The sequence below is a fragment of the Simochromis diagramma genome, unplaced genomic scaffold, assembly GCF_900408965.1.
Source record: "Simochromis diagramma unplaced genomic scaffold, fSimDia1.1 OVJJ01000603.1, whole genome shotgun sequence".
Lineage (NCBI taxonomy): Eukaryota > Metazoa > Chordata > Actinopteri > Cichliformes > Cichlidae > Simochromis > Simochromis diagramma.
Window position 1 is genome coordinate 3,975,753 of NW_024387414.1, and position 14,710 is coordinate 3,990,462.

The window sequence follows — 14,710 nt, forward strand, 5'->3', positions numbered from 1 at the left end:
AGTGAATGAGGCATGTTGCATAGAGTGCTCAGCCAGCCCATTTACCATTTATGCTTAAAAGTGATCTTAAAAATAGAAATTCTAAATATTCTGTAGCCTACTAGTCTAAATACTGATGGAAACCTGTAAGCCACTTTTCTTTTCTTGTTGGAAACCATAAATTTGTGATAGTTTTGAAGTCTTGAAACGGCAGCTCCATGAAAAGCTCTTAAATATGCACTTCATAGCTACTGATATCACCTACAAAACAATTTTCTGATGTTTTATAGCATGGAGAAAATGTGAAACTAAAGAACCAACAGTGTTCTTAAGCCCGTAATGTCGCCCTGCTTTGGTACATGGCATTGCAAATTTGTTTTGAGAATGCTTTTAATTTTTATATTAAAAGAAAAAAGATCCTTAAAAAGGAAAAGTAACTACCTGCACTTACCAAAATCAGATGTATAATTCAATCTGAGTATCATCATTTAATCAACTTTTTTCATCTTCCTTGTTTGAAGAAAAGTCTTGCTGGAAATAAAAAACGATCAGTAAAGACCAAATGCTTACCAATCCTTACAGCTCCAAACTTGTAAAGCAGAACTCACAAAGAGATGCTGAATGAGCCTTTCACTTTTCCCTCACCAATTAGCTGACTGGTCTGAACTGGATCTAATGATAATTGGGTCTGCCGCAGCACCTCACACAGCTCCTAATAGCCTTCTCTTTAATAAATCTCAAATGCAATCACTCTTCCATTACCTTCAATCACACAGGCTTACACCATTAAAACACCACACTGTATAGATTATACATGATGACAGCAATTCAATCGGTTGTCTTTTAAATTGTCTCAAGTAGAACCAGAGGTTGGACAGAACACAATGCGTGGTGTGAAGTCAGCAGTTTTGGTCACACGTGTGCCTCATAACCGTTCAATCTTGCCTGTTGTTGGCAGTCAAGCTGCGTTTTTTAGCTTTGTTTCACATTAACCACGCTGTTCCCCGTACTCAGTATATTCTGCTACCCATCTTAATGCTGAGCCTCACTCTTCCTTGCCACTTTATTAGCTTTGACCTTTGCGTGTCAATTCCAGTGTGGATACTGAGCCAGAGACACTGTGCCAGAATCTAAGCCAGAAATAAAGGGCTAACACATGTTGCATTTTATGAACAGTGCAGCTATGGATTGTACTCATACAGCCACGAATACAGGTCTGTAGGGACTATAAAACCACGCTGGGCTCTCACCCCACACATGCCCCCCTCACACACGCACCCTACAACTCTCACTTGGTTCAGACTATCTGCATACATGTCATCCCATCTCATCCCTTCTCCCTTACTTCCATTTCTTTCTTCATCTTCACCCAGCAGGACAATTCTTAACACATGCTCACATCCCCTCCCTTAATTTGACCTTCCCAACCCTGCCTCCTTTGACTACTGCAAAAGCTACAGGCTCATGCTTCATCATTCCTCCTGAGTTCTTGTAATTCTGTGAACCCACCATCACACGTTCATGATTAGGTCACCTCTACTCCCCTTCACTCTCAAGGATACCTCGTGGTCAAAAGAGTGGCGTCCTTATCAGCTAATGGTTTGTTTGTTTGTTTTCTGCCATCTCAGCATCTTTTGAGTTACTGATAATCGGTGACTTTATTGCCAGACAGCTGTATGGCTCATCTGCAAATTCTGAAAATGTGACTACATATGATTCATTCCATATTAAAGCTTCTTTGTGATAAGAAATAAATTTAACTAACAGTTCTCTGCAAAAAGTGAATATACAAAAGCCAAAGCAAAATGATGCAATGATGGGGAAATTTAGTTTTCTGGCAATTACTCTGCCTGGTAATCACTACCAATATAAAGTACAAACTGCCTCTTTTATAGAACAAGAAAGCTTTCAAGAAAAAGGTAGATGACCATTAGAATTTTTTTTCTTCAGCTTTATTCCTTTTTGGAATCTCTTTCCAAAATATGAAGCACCACAGATCACTGATGCTGGTAAACATGATACTGTGTACTGATGTTACTTCAGAGGACTCATGCATATTAAACTGAAGATAATTCTAGCTTCTCTAACAGCCCTAGAGACATGCTGCAGACCTTAAGTTGCATTAAAAGTAAGCCAGTAGGATCTACAAGTGCTGTTTACATGAGAATATACCTACAAACCTGCAACCGCATTTAACAGAGCCACCATATGAGCAGCTTTATCTTGTTCTTCGTATTATGCATGCTAATACATGGGACCAGCTTTTTCAGATTTAGTCATTGTGCCATGGGGGTAGTATAGAAGGATAGACCACAAACTATCCATCCATCCTCTTCCACTCATCCTTATCAGGGTTGTGGGTGGCTGTAGCCTTTCTCAGCTGTCACAGGGCGAGAGGCAGGGTACACCCTGACAGGTCACGTATCACAGGGCTAACACTTAGAGACAGACAACAGTTCGAACTCACATTCAAACCTATTAATTTATTGCCCATAGACTCCAAGAGGCAGCTGGAGAAAATGCCACACAGAAAGGCCCCAGCCTGATGTTAGAACTGAAATCCAGACCTCCTTGTTGTGAGGCAACAGTGCTGACCACCACACCACCACGCTGTCCGAACACAAGCGAGTAAAAAATTCAAAAAGATTATCCTTTTGAAAACATGAATGTTTGTTCTTAGACTCCACCTCTCTGGGAACATCTCAGGCTCTCCGAAGTATGGAGGCCTTTCTCCCCTCACCACACTCCCTGCCAGTGGCTGATGCCCTCAGACGTTGGTGTGTTGGTGGTTCTTGGTGTCTGAGGCTGGGCGCTCATGTATGTACCAGCTCACTCCTGGTGGCCGCTTGGCGGGGTCTGGTGCCTGTGGCCCGGCTGGGCCCCTTCCGGGGGGTGGGGTGCCCTCAGGCCTCTGGCCTCTGGGCCTGAGGCCCTGTCCTCTCTGGCACAGCTGGCTGTCGGCAGAGCCCGCGGGCACATCACTGCAACCCCATCTGGCCTCTGCTCCGTGGCTGCTGGGTGACCACACACTCCCTAGCAGATCGTTACATGGAGAAACCTTTTGAATACAAGCGGTCTGATCCACACAGGTGTACACAGACACAAACTACAGCTTTCTTGGCTGCTGCCTCAAAGCACATTGTGCGCTGTAAATCTTGCGTGCTGCACAATAACATGTAATATTTGATATCTACTGTTATCTACTGTTAGCTAGTTTATTGTGATGGTGTTGTATTTATTATGTTGCTCTTTTTTGTTTGTTTTCTCTTCTGTTTTTTCTCATCTCCATACAGCTGATCCAGGTGTTTTGTTTGTTTTTCTTTTTTTTTCTTCCCCCCTTTCTCACCATCTCTTCTCCCCTCTATTTTTCTTTCTCTCCCTCTCTTTCTTTCATTCTTTCTCCCTGTCCTATCCCCCAGTCATGTCCGTCCCGTCTGTAACAACCGAAAATAAAATAAAAATAAATACATAATTATAATAAAGGTCAATCAAATGCACCAATATGGCAAGGCCATGATGATCCACTTGGTAAAGTAAATCTGCTGGGCATCTTTCTTGGCCTTCAGACAACAATTCTGATGGCGAAAGAGCCAAACGGGACAGGCAACAAAAGGAAAAAAACATGAATGTTTTAAACATCTGTTCATATTTACTGGATTTTTGTGGTGATACCAGAAGAAAGCATAGATCATAGATGAAATTTTTGACAAAATCAACTATTCTTTGTTTGTCTAAGAAGAAAAATGTCTTTTTGTAATATTTTTTGTACTTGTGAAAACTTTATATTAAACATCTCACTGATCTCACAGATATCTGTCTAAGCTTTTCAAGAGTCCTGATGATCTTATTTCCACTTGTGCTGTTTGATGAGTTATATGCTCCTTATGGCCAACTTTATCTCTGACAGGAGCCAGAGGATGTGTGGGTGATCAAATATTCATGTCATCTTGGGTACATTTAGAGGGGAATTTAATATATTTTGAAACCCTCCTAATTACAGTGATCGTGCTGTCTGCATGCTAATACCTGATGCAAAGCGGCACGCTGTATTAAAATTCTTTCCTCATACTAAACAATGAGTCGAAGTCAAACTACCTAGTTTATTCACAATAATAAACTACCAGTAGGTTTTTCATGTTGTAACTTCAGTCTATAAATCTTTCACACAAACAGTGGCTGGATGAATGGATTTCCACCCTAGTTGGACGTTGCTGTTCAGCAGAGCAGTAGGATGTTGAAGGTATTGTCATCAACCACTCTGTGCTTCCTTTCTCCACTTCCTTCTTCCTTTTTGGCCAGTGGCACTGTGAACGAAGAGGTCTCCCTGTCAGAGAGTCAGTGTGCATGTGTGTTTATGTGTGTGCGCACGAATATGTGAGTGTTTATGTTTATTTAGTTTTGATCTCCAGGAAAAGAAACACTGATTCCATTCTCTCTTTACCTCTTTTGCAGTTCAGAAAGTTTTATCTGAATTGGTTTGTGCACGGATGCACGCACATATTCCTGTGTGGATGCACAGGATTTGCAGGCCACTCCAGGACACTGACATGCTCTTTGATAAGTCATTCCAGAGTAGCTTAATCCAATCATAGGGTGGTCTGTTTGCTTATAAAACCACAATAGGCAGCTGTTGCCATCCCTCGATTATCCATTAGTCTTTTGCTGAGCTCCCACACAAGTTCTTTTTGCATGTTCACACAGGCTTTGCGTCAGCTCAAGTAAAATTTACAGCTGTGCCATTTTTTCCCCACTTCTTAATGATTAATTTAACTGTAGTCAGAGGGGATTTTCAGTGTTTAGAAAATGTTTTTGTATTTATCTCCATGGTAAATGTTTTTCCCCAAGGCACAGAAAAACTGCTATTGCACTGAAATCAGATGGACACAGTTCTGCTTTCTCCTTTAATCTTTAGTCAAGTATGAACTGGATATTGTGGTCACTCAAAGTGTATGGCAGCTGAATTTATTTGTATTATTATACTTTTCAAAAGTGTATACTGCTCTCTAGACTCTCTAAAAAGAACAACAAACTTTAATCTTTTAATTCAAGTCAGTTTTATTTATATAGCGCCAAATCACAACAACAGTTGCCTCGAGGCGCTTTATATTTTAAGGTAGACCCTACAATAATACATACAGAGAAAACCCCAGCCATCATAGGGCCCCCTATGAGCAAGCACTTTGACGACAGTGGGAAGAAAAAACTCCCTTTTAAAAGGAAGAAACCTTCGGCAGAACCAGGCTCAGGGAGGGGCGGGGCCATCTGCTGCGACCGGTTGTGGGGAGAGAAGGAAGACAGGATAAAAGACATGCTGTGGGAGCGAGACAGAGATTCATAAGGATGTAAGGATTTAACAATTAAAGACCAGATATTCTCATGACTTCTCAAGACATTACATATCAAGAACAGTATTTTGGTACAGTGCAGTATGAATAGAACGATCCAGATTTTTTGGGCATGAACATACTTTGAATGAACTTTGAATGACTCATAGAATACACTTCACATAGATAATACTGATTTAATATTTCTAGGAAAATGGTTAATGAGACAAATTTCATGTCAGTCTAATTAATCGGTATGCATTTTCTTCAGCTTTTAAATTTCTGGACTCCTCTATTAATCTTCCTTAAGTTTATTACTGTTGATGCCAATGGTACACATCATTGTATTTTATGGTTTGGTGGTCCTCTTTCAAAATTAAAAATGATTCTCGTTGCTATTTTTTTCACCTACAGAGCCCTGAAAAGAAATGCTCTAATCCTCGGATAGACTTTATCACTTCTTCACTTACTGTTTCTTGCTTCTTGTTACCCCTCAGTGATCTCAAGAACAAATAAATGTTTCAATTTAACATTAAAATGTGTTTTTCTCATGATCATAAAAGTCACATTAAACCTACTTTAAGTCAGTGTTGTAAAGCCATAAATCATACACACTTCCAAAGAGGAAATGCTTCATGTATGTGTATTTATAAAGGCAAAAAGACCTCTTGCTGCTGATTCCCATCAGCGGCTGCCACGGTGATCTATCGGCTAGGCTTTGTGGGCGAGCTGTTTTTAGATGGAGGGAATGTCACTGGATTTATGTGGCTAATGCCAAAACAGCTGCTGCCATGAATAGCTGAATGAGGCCTCATAGTCAATATCCACATCCAGATTAGTGTCGTTCCGGAAATGTTACAGGTGAAGGTTAAGACAATAGAAAGTGAACGTGTTTTATAGTATAGCAAGTTTGCAGTTTTTGTATTGATGTTAAAGAGCTTTCACCCAGTCTTTATCTCCTTGTCAAACAAATACACACTTAAATACACACACACAGACCAGTTTCTCTGCCAGCCAGCTGGCTCTGAGCCCATCTGCATCCTGTCTACCATTTATGTTCCCAGCTCGTCCATAGAGTCTGCGTGTGTGTGTGCGCACATGTGTGTGTGCATGCACGTCTTCCTGTCGAGGACCAGTCCCTTGGCACACACAGTCACATTTCCACACCCAGTTCCAAACACAGCTCCATCCTCACAGTTTCCCATTTACCCAGTCACACTGCCGTAGTACATCACACACGCACAAGTGTTAGCTGAACTTGCTGTTAATGGAAAGGACTGGTGGGTGGAGCTTGGATGAATGAAGAAGAGATAAAGTCAGAAGGCTGGGCATGAATTAAATTTATAATTCTAATTCAGTCTAACTGGCAAAGAAACAGTCTCCATGTTGATCATTGATAGGTGTGCAAGATACACAGCACAGATGTATAATGTGCAGCACAGTGTTACCAGCCTGTAAACTTCTCTCACTATGGCACTCATACTCAAGTCCACTTGAAACTGACTCTGTCATCAGTGCTAACCTCAGCTACCTTGTCTTTATTTTGAGCCGTTCACAATTAGAAACATCCCATTGCTCCACAGTTGAACTTTAATGTGGAGGAGCAGCAGGGGTGAAAATGGAAAATCACTTAATGCAGCTCAAGGAGGATGAATTGTAAACCGTTAGGCTGATATAAATGAAATAAAGTTATTAACATCTGTTGTGTGCTGTGTAATTTCCAGAGAATCTAGACCATTTGAAACCAGTTTGGGTACTAGCAATAAAAACTGTTCTCCAGAGAGGCATTTAAAGACTGTACTTATAATGGCTTGAAACGGGAAAAAAGGACAGTGAAATACAAGATTGATCCAAAAGGTCTGATAATAAATACAAAACTCTTATTGATTGATTTACTGATCTTCCCTTTGAGATCCTTGTGCACTTGTGGTCCACCCCTACTGCTCCTATAATGTTTAGATTGCTCTGTGGAGGTCCTTTTCTGAATACTAGCACAAGATTATTTTGAAATGGTCTAGCCTTTTCAATGCACAGTGGAACACAGTACAGTTTCAGTGGTCTCCCTCGGGTTGTTAAAGCCAAAACTCAGAGTTGACTGGGTGCAAATTCCAATGCATGACCCCCTTATTTTGATGAAAAAAAATGAGCATGCTCTTTGTTTCACTTCTAACCTGACAGGCCACATTTAGACAAACTGGAATCTTACATGTAAGACTGCGATTAGGTCTCTAGGTCATAGCCACAGAACAAGCTGGGTCACACCATATAAAATCAATCAAATATGAAAAGTTCAGGGAATTTTGTTGCATCCTTCATGTACTGGCAGATTGCAACTATGAAACTGTTTGAAATATGAAAGTAAATGTTGCATGGCTTCAGTCATACTAACGTTATTGCTTAATTTGCACAAATTTAACATTGCTGTGTAACTGCAGTTATGGGACTTGCAAGGAGCTTTCTTAAAAAGCGGCAGTAAAAAAAAAAGTCAGCAAGGAGAGATAATTTGGAAGAATTTTGGTGAGAAGAGAAACTGATTCCGATGATCAGTCATGGCAGAATGAATCCCAGTGATAATATGATTTAGGATAGGACGCCTAGAGTGTAGTCGCTGGTAGAGCTGAAGATGAAGATTGAGAGTTGGATGGAGCCCTGAGTGACTTTGGTGAGGGGTGATGGTGAGGAGAAGGGTTGCATGAATGGGAGTCTGAAAGCGAGACTGATGAGGAGCACCGATTTAAACCACTCAGAGCAGAGGCTGATTGGCTCAAAGAAAAGGATGATCGGACCAGAGTAATGATGTCAGTATTACGACTGACAGGACAGTGATGTAAAGAATAAATTAGCGGCCAAACACCCAAGAAAGTACGTAGATCAGATCTTGTTTACTGAACTTATAAATAAGCTTATTTTCAGAGGTGCACCACAAGAGGACCCTGAAGGGGAGACTGCACATCAGCATAGGATCAGCAATGTATTTAAAGTATTTGATTATGTCTCTATATTTAAAAAAAAAAACAAAGAGAAGTATCTGGTCTTCAGAAGCTCACAGAAATAAGCCTCTAAGGCTGCATGAGAAATTGTAATTTCCCCTCTCCTTTCCATGGCTGTTGCATCCATCAAGACTCTTCAGGGCCTTTGATGAAGCATCTTGGATGTTGTGTGTTATTTTTCATGTCACACATACAAACCCAAAACCTTGTAAGAGGGTTTGGAGGCGAGAGAAAAGAGATCTGTCTAGATTAAGAGCAATAAAATTTGATCCCAAAGTCACAGTGACATATGAGTATTACTCGAAGTGGCTGCAAGTGGGAGTTACTGCGTGTGTGTGCCGGTGTCTGTTTGCATGTGGGCGGGTGAATCCCTTTATAAACCTTGGCTGTTAAGTGGAAATGGAATGTATAATGCATAATGACAGCTATGGATCTCGTTGGAAGCAAACACGCACACATACACACACATGCAGAAATCATTTGTGGCCCCTTTACGATCTAATATGCAACAATCTCATCACAAACAATGTTGGTAGTAATAAGTCTGGGAATCAAAGCTCTGCTTCTCCTTCCAGTGAGTGCAACAGCTTCCCATCGCCTCTTTTAGAGGCTGTTGCCGACCAAAAACAACTGCAGCTGATGGAGAGGAAGCACAGCAGCTGTAGTCAGAGACGGTCCTTCTTCATTTTAATAGATTAATTTCATTACTGGATAAGACTGACAATGTCTGAGTCCACGTTGTCTCCCCAGATTAAGATTCTATAGCTACTTAATGCAGTGCTTAATGTCTGTACACCTCATAACATTCCTCCTTAATAATTATTTGCTTAGGAAGCTACTTATGTTGTCACATTTGCATTTGTTCCACAGTTGTTCAAGCACAGGTTGCACTGTGTAAAGCCACATTAGCATTTACTCACCAGTACACTGAAATAATGAAACAATAAGACTCTGGTAGATACACCAAAAACAGCAAAGGATAAATGATATCTAAACTGAACCTATGCTGTAAGGCATGAAGTGTTCAGATTACAAGTTGCTGAATGAACGATAAATTGTAAGAACATTTTTTGAGCTTTAAAATACATCTAGATAATTTGGGCTGATGAGAGTTTGTAAGAAACTAACAAAGAGAGAAGAGAAAAATGAAACACAAACACAAACATTAATCTGATTTGTGTCCACGCACACCAATTAAACATTTTGCATCTAGGGAAAATATATGCAAACAAACTGAAGGGAATTAATAGAATTTGTATGTGGAAAATAACAAATAAATCACAAATATGTGCTTACCTCCTATTTTCTATCATTAATAACCGATAAACTGACAATTATTAATCTAGAATAAGATTTTAGGTTTGACCTGTTTCCATCTTGCAGTTGATCCTGGTTGGCAGTTAGAGCAGGAGTAGGAGCTCACTGTTAGGTCCCCACATAGAAAGTAAAAGTTGGGAAACAGCATATTTAATGGCTGCTAAGTATCTTCATGTATCTTGTATAAAATGTACTTTCACTGTAGATAAATCAGTTTTTCTCCAAGAACTGGAAGAGCCATAACCTTAACGACGTGCAAAAATTTGTTAATTAATGCGTAGGTCGAGCAGCTAAACCGGCCTCTGAGAAATAGAGGATTCTGATTTACCCTGATGACATGGCAGATACTTTCAGTTCTCTCTCTTTCTTACTTTTTTGTGGTCCTGTGGACAAGGCATTACAAGTATAATAGGTTATTAGATTATGACTTATCTTTGTTTGGGAATGTTGCATTTTCCGTGTCTCCTCATAATGTAAACAGCTCAGTAATGTGCATCTGCATCGCTCTGGGGGACTCAGATCACTGCTTCTACTCTTTTAACTACATTAATTTTAGAACTTGCTAGACTGCTGATCCTGTAATGCACAGGCCCCTTCTGTTAGGTCTGGCGGTGACCCAAAGCTGCACAACATGGTTTAAATAACTCGAAAGGATACCAATCATTTTGTATAACAGATAAAAGTCCAATGTATCAAAAAAAGAACAAAACTACAGCTGACTTGCCTGCTTCTGACCTCCTGAGCCTCCACAAAGGACTTCATGCTCTGTCTGGCACCTAATTCATGAAAATTTATTTTCTCCTCTACATCCATTCACTACTTTTGCTTTTAAGTGTAGGCACACACAACCTATGACTGATGTTTTCTAATCTTTTTTTCCTTCTCTTTTCACATAGCAGCTTTCAGACTGAATAGAGGTGTGCATCTCTCAAATGCGCAAGCAGTCATATTCATACTTATTCCAGTTTTTTCATAGTAGATAATTTATTTCACTCGGTCACAAAACAGAGGACATGTTGTGACATCCTGTACAGTAGTGAGAGAGAAGAGTTATTGCTGTATCAGGAACTTAAAGACGTCTGTGACTGAAAGAGAGTAGAAGAAGAAATTAGAGAATCGACGAGAAAGAGGTGCACCCTTCAAGGACACGTCCTCTTTGTACTTTTTGTCACTCGTCCAAATTTCCGCACTTGAGAGCATAAGTGGAAATAAATCAGCAGACAGCTCGAACATGAATGGGCACCAGCAATGTTTGTGTGTGAGATAGCTAGAAAAAGAGTACACGCTCATTTAATACCTTTGGGCCAGACAAATTGTGAGTGAAACACCATCCGTCATTTCTGCCCCTCCTGCCCCCACCCTGACTCCACCCCCTCAGTCTCCATTCACATCGTCCCATCCTCAACAAGGACCAGAAAACCTCTATGGCTATAATTGGTGAACTGTCTGCACTGAATGACTATCACATCAGTCCTCTGTCCACCTCGCTTTGTGCTTTGTTGTGTCTAATTTGGACCGTTTTTCTGTTTTTCTTTGAACATCCACCAAAAAGTATCGTTTCATTTCTCTTCTGTACCACTTCATTCATTGCACTTACTATTTTATCCTTCTCTTTCAAGCTCCCATGTCGCCTCTTTCTACATATTCATTTGACTGTGGCATGGCGTATTGTGAATGCTAATAGGTTCCCACGCTCACAAGGTACAATACAGTGACTAGTAAATGACTGTGTGCGTGTGTGTGTGTGTGTGTGTGTGTGTAGGAGGCTGGGCGGTCAATCCACAGTTCCATTAGCCTGATGGAGTTTCTATTAAATTAGAAAGTCTCTCTCTCTCTATCTCTGTCTCTCTCTGTCTCTCTCTCTCGCAATCACATTAGCGCTCTTATCTCATTTGTGGAGGCTCTGCAGGCTGGGAGGAGAGGGGGCGAGTGCAGGGTGGAGTTATGATCTCAAAGTGGACATGAAAAAGGACAAACCCTTGTAAACAGAGAGACATAAGGTTGGCGACTGATGTGTATCTGCAGTACGTGTGTGAGCCAGTACGTCTGCGTGCACGTACACGTTACGTATGGATTCGTGTGTATGATGAGTCGAATTTTTCAATTGTCAGGGATGCTTAAAATGGAATTGGTCCATTAACAACTCTGACAGACATGCCAGCCTTTAATGCAGCCTGATGACAAAATGCAGCAGAGACGAGCTGAAATGACTACTGTGTGTGTGTGTGTGTGTGTGTGTGTGTGTGTGTGTGTGTGTGTGTGTGTGCGCGTGTGCGCGCTCAACTAAAGAGCAGATGTCTGTAAAGCACATAGTGAGGAAAATATGTTGGTCCTTACTTTGATGTTTTTGGACTTGAATTATTATCACATAAAGGGAGATTACAATAAAAACAAAATGAATTTCAATTGTCTTTAACTCAGTTTTGGCAAATCTAACTCTGAAAGTGAGTCTGAAGTCTAGTGTAAGTTGACACCACACTCATTCCTTTGTCTGTAATCAATCATTAAGCACGGATTACTAGGCATACTGCATTGCACCTAATTTCTATACAAACAGAAATGAAAGAAAACAACCATTTGGGACTAAGAGGTGTGCCAACTGTCTGGCAACTTGAAGGTGACAACAGGATTCAGGCACATTGACTGCATCCATCTGTCTTTCAGAATAAAAACAATTACTGCATTTAACTCATTTTAAACCACTAATCGTGTTTAGATTTGTGTACAAATCAAAAAATGAATATGGAACAAAGGAAGATGATTAAAAAAAACGATTTGGAGGAGTGTGGATTCCCAGAGATAATGCCACTGCTGTTTATTTGTTTATTTTTACTTTTTTAAATCCAACAGATCCAGAACAGTTAGGATGATCAGACAAAACACTGAGATAAGGAGCGACTGAGATAGATTTCATGTAATAAGCAGAATCATTTATAAGCCAGTTAAGTTTTCTTAAGCACATCGATTACTTTAGACAAATGAAGATTGATGAGAAAAAAGCATCTTAAATTGGAAATAAGAGGCTAATTCCCCAAAGCTAAATCTAAATGTAAAGAGTTTGAGAAAAACGGTGAAAATCTCCAAGTGATTTTAAAATAAACTCAGTTATGAATGGGATAAGAGGCTGAAAAAAAAAGAAGAGCTAGCTGGAAGAATTACTTTTCCTACTACAGCATCAGTCAGAATTTAAGGAAACTTATACATAATGATCACCTAATTGGTATCCACCCAAATAATACACGGAAGCAGTGAAAAGAAAATCAAATCAAGTGATCAAAAGCTGTAATGATGCCTTTGATATTACTAATGTGTGTTCATGTGTTTGTGTGTGTGCCCAGTACAACAACAGCAGCACAGCAAGGCCTCAAACAAATATGTGCTCGAGGGCCTATGACAGAGTTGTTACACCTGTGATTGTTATTTTTACTTCATCTGAACACTTTTCCCACCTCTTCATATTTTTTGCTAGAAAGACACCTTTTTTTAAGTTTGACTGTTGGGGATGTTTAGCACGCAAACACTAAATAACAGAAAACTTTGTATATCTAGAAGTCACTGTGTTCAGCAGATGACTACTTCCCCAAAGTAATTTCCAAACCAAATGTGTTGACAGTTATATTATAGTAATTATAATATTTTGTTTCTGCTGGCAATTAAAGCCCCTAAAGACATCTCATTGTCTTTGTTCTTGCTAGAGGGCTGCTATGACCCAACAACATAGCTGCGTCTTACTCTTGAAATATTACTCATGCAGGATTGTTACTGTGTGGTATCAGACAGCACATTCAAAGGACTGTTTCAGACAATTGCCATTCCTTTCATCTGCCTGCAATACAAATGTTCCTTTTATCTCAGTCCTTCTATCCACAGTATGATGGTTGTGCTCATTTGGAAAGCTGTGAATTGTATTATTTGAGTCCACTATATTCTGTAGGATTTAAGGGTATCTATTATGGTTTTTATTTTATGTCATATGTACCAGTATATGTACAGTGATGGATACTTAAATAATGTTGGTTTACAGTTCCAGATAATTAAGTGCATGCAAGTGGGCCCTGTGAGGGAAAAGTCTGTTCTTCATACTGCTGCGAACAGTCAATTTTAGACAGTTTTTACTACTCTTTGCTTTCTGTGATGTAAATGACTCTGGCTGTGAGCACAGAAACCCCCCACATGCCAGGCTGTTTGTTTTCCAATCAGGACAAAGCTGGTTTAAAAGGAGGGGTAGGCAAACTTGTTTCACATTATGAGGTTAAGGGTCTCACCACAGACCGTTAAAAGGTAAGGGTTATTATAAAACATGAATCACACAGAGCTTGGCCCTGTGCTGGAATGGCAATGTAACTATCTTAAGATGAAAAAGACCCAAATTCAGGACACATGTAGCCATCTTAAAATCAAACATCCAAACCATTAAACCAAAAAAAACAGGAAGTGGTCACACACTTACAGACACTCAGTGAAGGCAAACTATCCAAGCAAGCGGCGACAAGGAAAAGTCCATGATGAAACATACCAAAAACACAAGGGACATGTGGAGGCTGGAAAGCTCGACAAAATAAACAAGACTACAAGACAATCTGGCCACTTGGAAATGATACACATGAAGTATGCATACAGGTGGATGATTGGCTAATTGGAAGCAGTGTAACTGACACTGATTAGAGCAGCAGTACAGATACCTAGGGCTGGTCCTAACTGAGTGAAGTGACCCAGATGTATCCGCCTGGCAGTCATAGTAAGCACGCAAGATGCTTCATTGCTTACCTTAGTACTACTTCCTTTAACAGACGATGCACTGGAGTATCTTTTATGCAAGAAAAGGAAATAATATTTCACATAATTTACAATGACAGTCATCAGATCATGTTAACTGAGTGAAGTATGAACATTACACAGCTTCTTTTTGAAGTGTTGCGTTGTGTGAAGAACATAGATTTATATAAGCTCTCCAAATCCATGATATAGTTCAGTTTGCATTAGTAATGTCTGCTGTTGTACTGTCAGCTTTCAGAATTATCATGAATTAACTTTTACATCAGGTCCAGTTCAGTTCCTTTTTCTTGACAATTCAAGGTGATCATTTTAAACACTGGTGAT